Below are 12,412 nucleotides of genomic sequence, written 5' to 3' on the forward strand. Positions count from 1 at the left end.
CACTAGCTTTCACATAAAACCAGTCTGAATATTTACTGGTGAGCCAAAAGGCTCTTGCCCAAGGTGAAATGTTAATAATAATATTTTTTTAAACACACAGATAAAGTCAAGAGAAATCATGGGCAAAAAATATGCAGTACGTTGCTTAAAACGGACTAAGGTGGGATTCCAGCATTTTAAGTTTGATGCTGTTTCCGTTCTCTGTCTCAGTTCTCAATTTGATTCAGCTCAAGTCTTATACACTCCCAGAACAAATGATTGTCTCCATAGAGGAATCCTTTATAGTTCTCTATGGAACCCTCTATGGTAGGTGTGAAAAGTGTGAAAACTCCCAGATTGAACCATGTTACCCAACATAGAACCCATGACCTGGATAAGGAGACACAGAGGTGCCTTTTGGAGCTCTTTCTTCTGAGAGTGTACACTAGGTATGTGTACACAAAGCATAAATAATAAAACAACAACAACAACGCGAAAGTGCAAAATGAGTCACTTGGAGTATGTTCAATACTACAATAGTAGTACAATACGATCTCTCTCTCTCAATCTCTCCACCTCTCTCTCTCTCTCTCTCTCCCTTTGCAGGACTACGAGAGTTCCAGGAAGCACTGCACTCAGTACATACAGTAGAAAGTGCACTGCTAGAGGGCAGTCTTCCCCACAGACCTGTGCCCTGAAATCAATTCAAGTGTCAGAGTATATTATGAATCTCACCATCTCCTCCTGATCATTAAGGGGGACACGAAAGAAGTGGGATGAGAAAGATAGCATGAGCAAAGACCCAGGGGAAGTGGGGGGGTGGGGGGGCACTGTGAGACAGGATAGCAGGGTTTGGGGGGGGGGTGTGAGACAGGATAGCAGAAGATGGGCAATGTGAATAGGACGTGTGGTGTGAGGTTAGGTTTAAATTGAAGCTCGCTTTCCTCATTGTACAGTCAGGACATTAGTAATCCCATGTAAAATCCTCTTTATAGAAATCCATTGTCTTCTGTTACCAGAGGTGAATGAATCAGGTCTTAACTTATTCTCTATTTTCAAAAGCCACCTCTTTCAGGGATAACTTTTTTTGTAAGCAACACACTTGGTTGTTTACTTTAGGGTAAAACACCCCAAACAGAGTATCATTTGCCCTTGTGCCTTTCAGGAATGTAATTTTATTTTGGGATTCAGGGCCAGATTTACTAAAGGATTGTTACTGTTTTTCTCATGCAGTTTCTGCAATATCTACATGGGATTTACTACACATGCAATGGATCAAAATCACATTTAGGATGTACGTAATTTGTGGGGATTACATCACTCTGCAACTTTCCTTTTGATGTATAGTTAAATGTGTTCATGCATATATATATATATATATATATATATATATATACCTGGAGTGAATCTGGTAAAACAGGGTGGATGTTATGTAAAATAGGCCAATTAAGTATTCCGTCTAATTTACTAAAGCGTATGTTAATTGCGACTCTGCTCTTTGCGTGAGAATTTTTAGAACTCCTGAAAGCAGGCAGTAATTTGTCAGCACTGATATAGCCTATAGACTATAGCTCACACACAGGAGGCCAGAGAAGGGTATCGGGCTGTACGCGCATTCTGAAATCACTTTCCATTGCGGGCTGCATGGGGTGGTGATGAACAAATGTATTCGATGATGCATAACACTCTGGAAAGGAGACAGGATTTAAAATCTGCTTCACACATTTCTGCTTATCACTTCTCATTTTCAGACGCAATATGAAATTATCTTCGTAAGGTCGCAAGGCTTATAATGAAGTCATCAGCTAGGAGCTAGTATAAAAACACAGTTCTGAATTTAAACTATTTAAACAGTTGTTCTGCATATGCTTTCAGTAGGGTATACCATTTTACCAACAGATGCTCCACGACCTTCTCCCATCACAAATTAATCAGTGTTTATTTCTTCAACCATGCAAAATGCATGGTTTTTTCCACCTGTTGTTCTATCAGTGTTTTTTTTTTTGTTGGACCACCACCTGTGTCTTTTGTCCTCTTTTGTATGCCGTCTAACATCATGCCATCTTTTCTTTCCATCCTCTACTGTTCATTTTATTATACCTAAAGATTTCATTTTGTATGCAGTATCACTCCACATTTTTGTCCTTCTCGTCCTCTCCGGTGTTGTACCTGGTCGACCGTTTCCTGATCTGTAAATGTAAGTTTCTTTTTCATGTGGTTCCCATGGTACCTGTGTCTGGTTGCTCCGCATCCATTTCTTAGTGTCTTGTAATCAGGATGTGTCAGCATGCCATATCTGACCTTTTTTATGGGCGTCTCCTCCCACAAAATTGCAATGAGGGTGTTTAATTTATTTGACTGCGTAAATAGAAACAGCCTTTGTAACCGCAACAGAGCTGCAATACAGCAAATATTTTTGCACTGCGATTATATCCTTTGTAAATCTGCCCCTCAGAGTTCTACTAATTTTCTTCCTGTTTTATTTGCACTCAACCTTCCACCCACACACACACACACACACACACACAGGCACATGCACACACACATTTACTTTTTGTTCTTGTTTTTATAAATGAGCTTCGCTGTATTTTCCCATAATGGATTGTGCAGTTTCTGCGAGGCATCTCATTGGAAAATTCAATTCCAGGTATCCTGAATAAATATTGAGTGATTGATTGGGCATGGCTTCAGTGAGCAAGAGGGAACATGCAAATGGGATGCCGATGGAATCGCAGTCACCTGTGCCGAAACGTGCCGCGCTGTGACACGACGGGGAAAAGGGACTTAGCGGTAGGGGGACGTGTCATGTCGCACAACATGCGCGGCGCTAATAGGGAGACAGTTCACGCTCTTCCGAGAGAGGAGCGAGGATCTGAACAAAAACGTATTAAAGGAAGCGCAGAGAGCGCAGCTGCCGCCGTCAGCCTTTTAAGTACAACGGGAGCAAGGACAAAAGGCGGTCTGCGCTACAGAGGTAACAGATAGTTACCAAGGAAATTCTAATTAGGCTCCTTTCGGCTCCGCCACATGAGGAGGAATTCATTACGCATGACGAACCGCCTGCGACAAAAGCCTTTATTTTTTCAGTCAAACGTTCCTTCCGAATCCCCCTCCAGCTGACCCCGCACAGGAGACCACGATGCCCGCCAAGCTCTCCTGTCACCCGATTTGGATATGTGGATCAATTCTGCTTCAGAGACTCAGTTTGCCTCCCCAGGAACTGGATATCCCGGTGCTAGAGGTCCTAGGGTACTTTTCCAGGGATTTACTGAATCCCGACCAGATAAGGGACCAGATTTCACTCAAAGAATTGAATTTGGCGGCGGAGCTGGAAAGCTTTATGTGCACACTGCCTTTGGAATTTCATTACAGCCCTCATATAGATGAGGGCGGTGAGAGGAAAATCCCCTGGTTATAACTTCAATAAGGTTTGAAGTGCGGTCCTTTTATTGCTACATCAGTTTCACTTACTAAAATACATAAAGTATAGGTCAAGGAAGTGAAGGGTTTGCACCTGACCAGCTTCTGATTAGGCCTGGATGGCTCTTCCTTTCTTGACAGGTTTTGACAACGACTGCACCGTTGATCTGCCATGGGTGTGCAGTAAACAAACGTATGAAATTACATACTAAAGAAATTAAACGCGACGCAACATGCGCCTTGTCATGAGTCGTCATCGTCGAGCTGGATGCCGCCAGAAAATCCAGATGAATAATCCAGCATAGTCTATGTGCCTTGAAAACAGGCTGTATGCTTTCAGTTTGAGCTGTGCTATTTCATATGACATTATTCTTACTCTTACCACCAAAATTAATGTATTTCTGGGGAGGTAATCCTCTTGTGAATAAATGAAGACTCTGAAAAATTCCTCCCAGAAATCCCACACCTCCTGAATAATGCAACCATGACACAGAGCACTGCGAATCTAGGACAGACATGAGGCATTGTGGCTTGATGGGAATCAGCTCTCTTAAAAAAAGTCTTGCCCCTTAATTGGCAGCATGTGCCACACTAATGTGGTCTCATGAGCTGTGTTCTTTTCCTCCCTCAGCAAAGGAACTGCTTTGGTATGTGGATTCCTATCTACTTAATTCAAAGAGCAGAGTCTCCCAAGGTGCATGGATGTAAAATGCAGCTCTGGGTTTTATATGCCCCTGGATCAATGGCCCTGCTGGCTGTTTATCACTCTGTTTATCATGTCACGTGACACAGAAAAAGAGTGGTGAAAAACAGAAAGGGAATCCATTTTTTTTTTCTTTTTCAAAAAGTTTAGCAAAAATGGTTCCTCCACACACACACACACACACACACACGCACATCTGCAGTGAGCTCCATACTGTTTTGAATAAAGACATATTTTTCTTGATCTGGCTCTGTACTCCATAATAGTAGATTTCTAATCAAGCAATTCACATGTGGTTAAAGAGCAGATTGTCAGCTTTAAAGGGTATTATTACTTATTAATGGGTATTTTTGTATACTTTGCTTTCCCCCTCGCCCCCCGCCCCGATTAGTCAGGTGTACAATTGCTTTTTTAGTGCTGACACTGCTTGTAACAGCTTAATTCTTTTCAGGTTGTGAATTTATTGTCTATAAAGAGGCGATGAAGAGTGGTGATTCCTTTTTGTTTCCAAAAGTGTCAAAAGAGTGCTGGGTTTTGTTAAGCTGGAAGTCAAGGGTTGTGCCAGATTGGCATGTATTTACAGAGCGTCAATTTGGAATCTGTGATTTTGTTGGCTTTCCACCAGGCTGTCAGAGTTGCTGAAATTACAGTGTTCTGTAATTCTAATATCAAATTTACTTTCAGCCTAAACTTTGTAACACAGCTAACCAAGGCAAGTCTAGAATGAAAAAAAACAACTCAGTCTAGTTTGTATCTGGAAAGTGAATGACACACATCATGACGTGCTGGATCCAATTTTCAAAAAAATGATGATAACAATACATCACACACACACACACAGTGTATCCTGCTTGAAAGCGAATTGGACATAGAAATATTCCAGTTTTTCATTCATTCACAACATTTATGTATTTATGTATTTATGTATTTCTCCATGTTTTAGCATTCACATTTTATCTACAGTTATGTTCTAAGTGAAAGGATTTTAAATGATGAATTTCAGTGTGTTTCAGTTTTGTAATAAAATCTAATAAAGTCTGAGGGAGTTCATGAAGGTGCCAGTCACACATCAAGGTTTAGATGGCACAAATCCGCTTTACACTAGCACTGCAGTTTATTAGAAGTAATACATACACTGAAACAGAAGGACACTGACAGAGTGACCTTCTATTGAGTTAAGGGGTGGAGGTTAACTCATAATCACAAGGAGTCATCATAACAGAGAAGCCTTTGCTCCCTCCCTAATTAGATTACATTCCCTCACAAATTCAGTTAGAAAATATATTCAATAACATTTAGAAAATCCATCAGAATTGGTTAACTTGCAAATGTTAGCTAACATTAATGACACAGTCCCTGGTAACATTTGGGGTGATTTAATCTTGTTTGGCCTTTTATATAAGGCTAAGCTTACACAAATAGGTTCTTTTGCCTCCACAAACACATTTCAAAGTGGAAAATAAGGAGTTTCCCTCACACATTGCTTCCACAACACTCCCCCGCCCTCTCCCTTCACCCACATCTACTCTAAAGTTCCCAGACCGAAATATTGGGTGAAATATAAAACATTTAGCAAAAATGAATTCTAGCTTGGCAGTTATCGACTATGGAATCACCGTACAGTATGTCAGAAAGGATTGGGCACAAACTTTAACGTATGGACCTGTCATTTCCCGAGCTTTATTATCATCATTCCTTTGTTGTGCAAAAGAAGGATAAACAGATGGGAAAAGTGCACAGATACTCCATCCTCTCGGGAGATGTGTGATGATAAATAAGATTTGTTCACGTGTGACCTTCAGCGGGGGGAGATTGCCGACTATTGCATTTTTCAAACTGTTTTAACCGCTGCCTTGATTCATATGATGGCATTTTCTAGGCAGAAACCTGGCAAATGAAATTAAATATAGCCAAATGTAAAGTGGGAAAACATTTGCCAGGATTATTTTATGGGAGGAGCAAAATTGGAATGCACTCAATTTGACATAGATTTGGGAGTAATGGTTGATCAAAGCCTTTCAGGTTCTAGGCACTGTGCTGTAGCAGTGAAAAAGGCGAACAGGATTGGATGCTGGGATATGTTGTCAAATTGAGTATAAATACAATTAAGTTATACTTAACTTATACAATACATTGTTTGACCACACTTGGAGTATTGTGTGCAGTTCTGGTGACTGTACTACAAGAGGCTCTGAAAAAGGTTCAAAGAAAAGAAACCAAATTGATTCTTGGTAAGAAAGATATAAGCTATGAGGAAAGACTTAGGATGCTTACTCTCTTCTGGTTTAGTAAAAGGAGACTTAGGGGTGATTTTATTGAGGTTTTTAAATTCATAAAGGAGATCAACAAAGTGAACTACAAGAGATTCTTCAGGTTGATTTCTGTTAATAGAATGAAGGGAGATAAATGTAAATTAGGTAAATTCTGTACAGACATTAGGGAGATTTTTTTTCACAATGAGAGTAGTCAATGTTTGGAATAGCCCGCCAGGTCACGTTGTAGAGGCCTGTTCTCGTCATTATGTTATGTTATGTTATGTTATGTTATGTTATGTTATGTTATGTTATGTTATGTTATGTTATGTCATGTTATTTTGTCAGGGTCCAAGGTTTCCAAAGAGTCAGCCTGTTTAGCTGAGGACTGCTCAAGAAGCCCACCCAAATGAAGATAAGTTTGGCGCACAATGCCAAAAGCTCCACACCCTCCCATTGTGCTACACAAAAGTTTGCTGATGCAGCTGTCAGCTGTCTGCTGTCAGGGTCTGTAGCTCGCTCGTTGGATATGATACATGTTTTCATCCTATTTCATCCATCAGAACCCCCTCTGATGTCCCCGATTATTTATTCAAAAATGTAACACAGATCATTTTATGAGCAGAATTTGTTACTCATAATTAATTCCAATTACTGTATATGCAGTGAATAGTTAATGTCTGAAGTGTAAGGCAGAGTCATCCTTTATTATCCAGCCAATTAAATTGTGCTACATCTGGCCTCTTGATGGATGTGATTTCCGTTATAATTCAGGCAAAACACGTTTGTTCTCATACTGGAATATGCTTTGCCTTTAGCAACAGTCAGGCCATGTTATATTGACTGCCTTGTTACACTTTGACATGTAGACCTATTGCTTCCCTGCTCACAGACCTATAGTGAACTTCATCTTCAAAGACTAGGAAATGACAAAACACACTACTTTTGGCTTTACCATAATCCTTGACCCTGAGAAATAAAATATTTTGCATTCAGTTACCTGCATGGAACGAAGGGTGAGAGTTACAAGCCAAGTGCCCAAACTTTCATGATGCAACTCCAAACTCCATGAAGGAAATTTAAAAAGACTTGTTGCCCTTTCTTTGTGGTGAAGAATGCTTTGCAACTTAGTGGATGAGCAAAAAAGAGAAGAGAAGTACAAGGCAGGACTGCATTGAGAGGAAGCACAGCATCCAAATTCTGTGGCTGTTCCACCTTGTTTTTTCAACCAAAGGGCGTGTCTGTGACATTCAATGATTGCAAGAAAAGTTTAAGTCTTTTGTGATGCCTGCATATTTCATCATATGTTTATTGTATTTACTGAAATGGTTTTGTCAACTTTTACATAGGAAATGTTTTAGTGTTCAGTGTTACACAATGATGACGCATCTGGCCTTAAGGTGGATGCATAAACAATTATTCTGAAGCTAAATTGAAAAGACATGTATATACCAATGTTTTGTGATTCATAAACATTTAATGCTGCTAAAGGTGGTAAAGTAATATTGATTTTAAAAAATGCCCATGTCCAACTTGTATTTAACATGGAAAACAATGGTCAGCGGAGAGTGACCAACATTTCTGCTGGAGATTGCAGAATTTCAAGAGAATGGTTTAATTAGCTAAAATATGTCTGTGCTTTCTCAGTTTAACAACTTTCATTGCCACTGTGGTCAAACTCAGCTTCACTCACCAAAATGTGGCTTCAGGTTCACCAGCAGGGTACACATCTCCTCCAATAAAGAAGCAGTATATTTTACTTTTTTTTTACTACTGTATTGCCTCCCACTCTCTACCGAACTATTCAGGCTTCGCCACTTTTTCTTTCCTCGGTGGTGGTTACTGGGTAAATATTTTGTTCATCTCTCATTTGCATTGCAAAATGCATTGGGTATTAATTAATATTAATAAATCAATTATTACCCCAACTGAATTATTTTTTTAGTAAAATCCACATACAGAAGGACATACCTCAGTTTATATAGTGACCATTTTCATCTGCAGCCCATTATCCCATGCATCCACTGATTGACCCTACCTCCTTCACCAATGCTTTTGGTGACCCTGATAGTTTTCTGCCAGCCTCCATATAGAAAATCACTTGAAATAAAAGTATGCTGCTGCACAATTGTTCACATAAAGTGCGGCTGTTCTGACCTTTTAAACAACTGTTCAATATCAGTTGATTATGCTGCACTGGTGCAGGGCAGTTAATTCCATTTTTTTAATGACCTTTGCCTGTGGTCTTAGTTTCACAAATGTCTTGCAGATCCTGCTTTGTGAAGGTATCAGCCCCATGTACACTTTTGGAACAAACCACAAATGACTACTTGCTTTGCAAAACAGAGACTGTTTTGGGAACATCTTATACCCAACAGTTCCTGGAACACAAACCATCTAAGCATGACACTGCTTTCATCTAGTAAAAGAATTTGGGATTAGTGAGGTGGTGCAAAAAAACTGAAATGGAGTTTAATAAATTGCTGTCATGGTGCATTAAAAGAAAATTTCATTTCTCAAAATCTTAACCCATGAACATTACTGAAGAGAACTCAGTGTTCTGCATGGTTTTAAATGACTGATATTAATAAAGATATTTTCTGAAAAGAAATCTCTGCTCATATTGTAATGACATTCATAATTGAATATCTATTAAATGCAATGACTCACATATGGAGAAAACCATGCAAATATGAATGTTATATGTGCGCAAAAGAGCACCTGTAACCTAAAAAACATATATATTTTTGGCACGGTGCTTCTCTTTATCTAAGATTGACCGTATTCTGTGCATTGTTACACTTAGATCAGACAAGGAATCTCATCAAGCAGCTTGGGAAAGCCCCGAGTAAATCCAAACAAACCTCCCTCCACGGACACTCTCAGACTGCTTGGTTTGAACACATTTTCACAAAAGATCACTTCAAATAGGTGTCAATAAGCACTTCAGTGATTTATAGCTTGCCAGTAGGCAAACCCCCAAAAGATTCATTCATTCTTACAGAACTGGGCCGAAGTGGAATCATCTGTTATGGTATTCCGCTCCTGGTTAAAAGGGTTAATAGTGTGCAGCGCAATCAAGTGATAAGCAGCCGTATGGGTCAGGGCAACCTGAAGCTCCCTGTTTTTAAAATTAATTTGTTTTCTGCAGGAGTGCTAATCACATGTTGAGATGGGGAAAAGCTGTTATTACAGTTAAATTGTGTGTCTTTATATGACTTTTTTAAACCCCTGAGCCCAGTAAAAGGAACCATGTTGTTAAAAATGCATACCCTTGTCATACATATTTAATGCAGTTCCTGAGATTAATTGCATTGAACAAGCATTTGAAAGAATATTTCCAAAGGGATGTAGTTAATCAACCAATATTAAGAAACTGGAAATGCAACAACTAAAGCAATTTGCCTAAATATTTAAATAAACCCAGCAACATAAATCATATGTAGGAGTTTGCTTACGGCCTGGGGGCATGTCTTATCATTGCTGTTTACAACAATTTGGATTTCCCTTTCCCTTCTTATTACATTTTTTGTTTTTCACTGATTAATAGTTCATTAAATGACAGCACCCTTCTCTGTATTTCAGTACTTCAGTTTGTATTTTATTTTCAATTTGTAAGTGTGGTCAAAAAAGATTAAACAAGACAGTCTAATATTCACATATATGCATCACCTAAATATTCACATAACTTCATAAATTAATTATCGTCACCGCTGAAATCGCCAAACTGATGGAAATATTTTTTAGTGTACACTACCTAAGAAACATATGTCGCTGGGACTACGGTTGGCTTCTTGATTAAGCCGTCACAGTTCATCTGTGGATCCAAGTCCCTCTTTAATATATGCTTGTGTCAAACCAAACACAAGACATGCGTCCATTTAAGGACACATGATGGAATAAGGGCGATGGTCCCGGCAGTGTCAGCTCTGTGTGTGTGACACTCTGAGAGGCCCGGTGCTGGTCCTCGTGCCAGAGCCGCCCTTATCTAGGTCATCGAAAAGTTTGTTTTTTGAAGCAGGCTTCGCCACAGCCGTTTGACTGCGGGAGCGCCTGCTGTGAACGGCTGAAACTGCTGATGTGCTGCGGGAGAGGAAGGACGCGCCGCTTTCCCATCCCTCCCAGCAAAGCAGTCAGAGGCACTGTCAAACGCAATCCAGGCCAGGAGTGCGCTGAGAAAAGGAGGGTAACACTCTGGAATTAGGCATTCATAAAGCATTAATAACCGCTGTATAAATTATGAATCAATAACCAAACAAGCTGTTCTTATTTTGTCCATCGTAAATAAATAATTTTGTATTATAGATAATATGTTGGGGGGTGGGGGTGGGGTGAGGTACATACTGTATTCCTCTGGGATATGTATTAGTCTGGCCAGCCTTGGTACACATTTACCAGCATTTAATTCTCTTGGACTGAAAGTCAACAATGCGGTTTTTAATGATCTGTAATGCAGTTATCAGTGCTTCATTATGCATTAATAAGGAGACTATATTCTAAAGTGCTACCGAAATAGCTGAAGGGTAAGTCTGTGGATTGTCTAAATGTGAGTATGGAATTTATGTCCACACTTCCGTCATTCCCAAGCCCAGGGGAACCATGCCCCAAAGGCATCCATTAAATGCTAGAAAATTTGTCTGAGTCCCTGCTGGAAACAAACCTTTTAGCCACCAAATGTTCTCTGTAGTAGAACATGATTGAAATTACAGTGTAAAAAGCCCAAGCCTTAGATGTGTGATCTGAGTTTTGAACATGTGCCATTTGAAGCACCGGGAGGAGTACTAAGGAGACGCCTATGCTATACAAATATATATATATATATATGTGTGTGTGTGTGTGTACAGTACAAAAAGAAAATATTTGATTTGGCTCTGTAGATTTTAGGTTTGCACATGTGCTGATAAAAGATGATAATTAAGTATTTTTATACTTTTTAGTTTCACCATATAGCAATTATAGCACTTTTTATACACAGTCCCACTATTTCAGGCCACCATAATGTTTGGGACAAATTACTTCACAGGTGTTTCTGATTAGTTGGGTGTGTTTACTTGCTTCCCTCGTGTAGGTGCAAGAGCTTTCCGTATCTAGCCTTGATTCTCGGCTTTTGATTGCCTTCAGAGTACGTTATTGGTGTTTGTCAACATGAGGACTGAGTTGTACCAATAAAAGTCAAGGAAGCTATTACGAGGTCAGAGACATAAGCCAAACCATAGGCTTATAAAAATCAGACAATTTTGAACATCATTAAGAAGAAAGAGAACGCTGGTGTGCTCAGTAATTGCAAAGGGTTTGGTAGGCCAAGGAAGACCTCTATATTTGATGACTGAGGAATTCTCACCATAATAAAGAAAAAACCCCAAACACCTGTCCGACAGATCATGAGCGCTCGTCAGGAGGCAGACGTGGATGTAACTGCTATCCGCAGGAGACTTCACATTCAACTACAGAGGCTACTCTGCAAGATGCAAACCACCGTTAAGTCTCAAGAAGAGAATGGCCAGGTTAGAGTTTGCTAAAACATACATTAAATACTGTAGAGTGTTTAATGTCTGGAACAATGTCATATGAACAGATGAAATGAGTATTGTGCCAAAATGACCTGTAATAAAGTGAAAGAAAGAGGAAAGTGTGGAGAAACAAAGGAACTGCTAATGATCCAAAGCACCCTGTCATCAGTGAAACATGATGGTAGTGTTATGGCTTAGGCATGTGTGGCTCATGTGTCTTCACCAATGATGTGATTGCTGATGGCAGCAGGATGAATTGTATGCAGAAACATCTTATCTGCTCAGATCCAACCAAATGCCTCAAAATCTATTGAATAGCGTTTCAACTTTCAGTAGGATAATGACCCTAAACATACTGCTAAAGCAAGTTTTTTCAGGGACAAAAACTGGAAGTCAATCACCCATCCTGAATCCAATTTAACATGCATTTCACTTTCAGAAGACAAGACCGAAGGCAAAATAACTCAGAAACAAGCGAGAACTGCAGATGGCTGCAGTACTGGCCTGGCAAAGCGTCCCCAGCCCAGCATCTGGCAATATCTATGGGT

This window comes from Anguilla rostrata, chromosome 1 (assembly GCF_018555375.3).
Source record: "Anguilla rostrata isolate EN2019 chromosome 1, ASM1855537v3, whole genome shotgun sequence".
Taxonomy (NCBI): domain Eukaryota; kingdom Metazoa; phylum Chordata; class Actinopteri; order Anguilliformes; family Anguillidae; genus Anguilla; species Anguilla rostrata.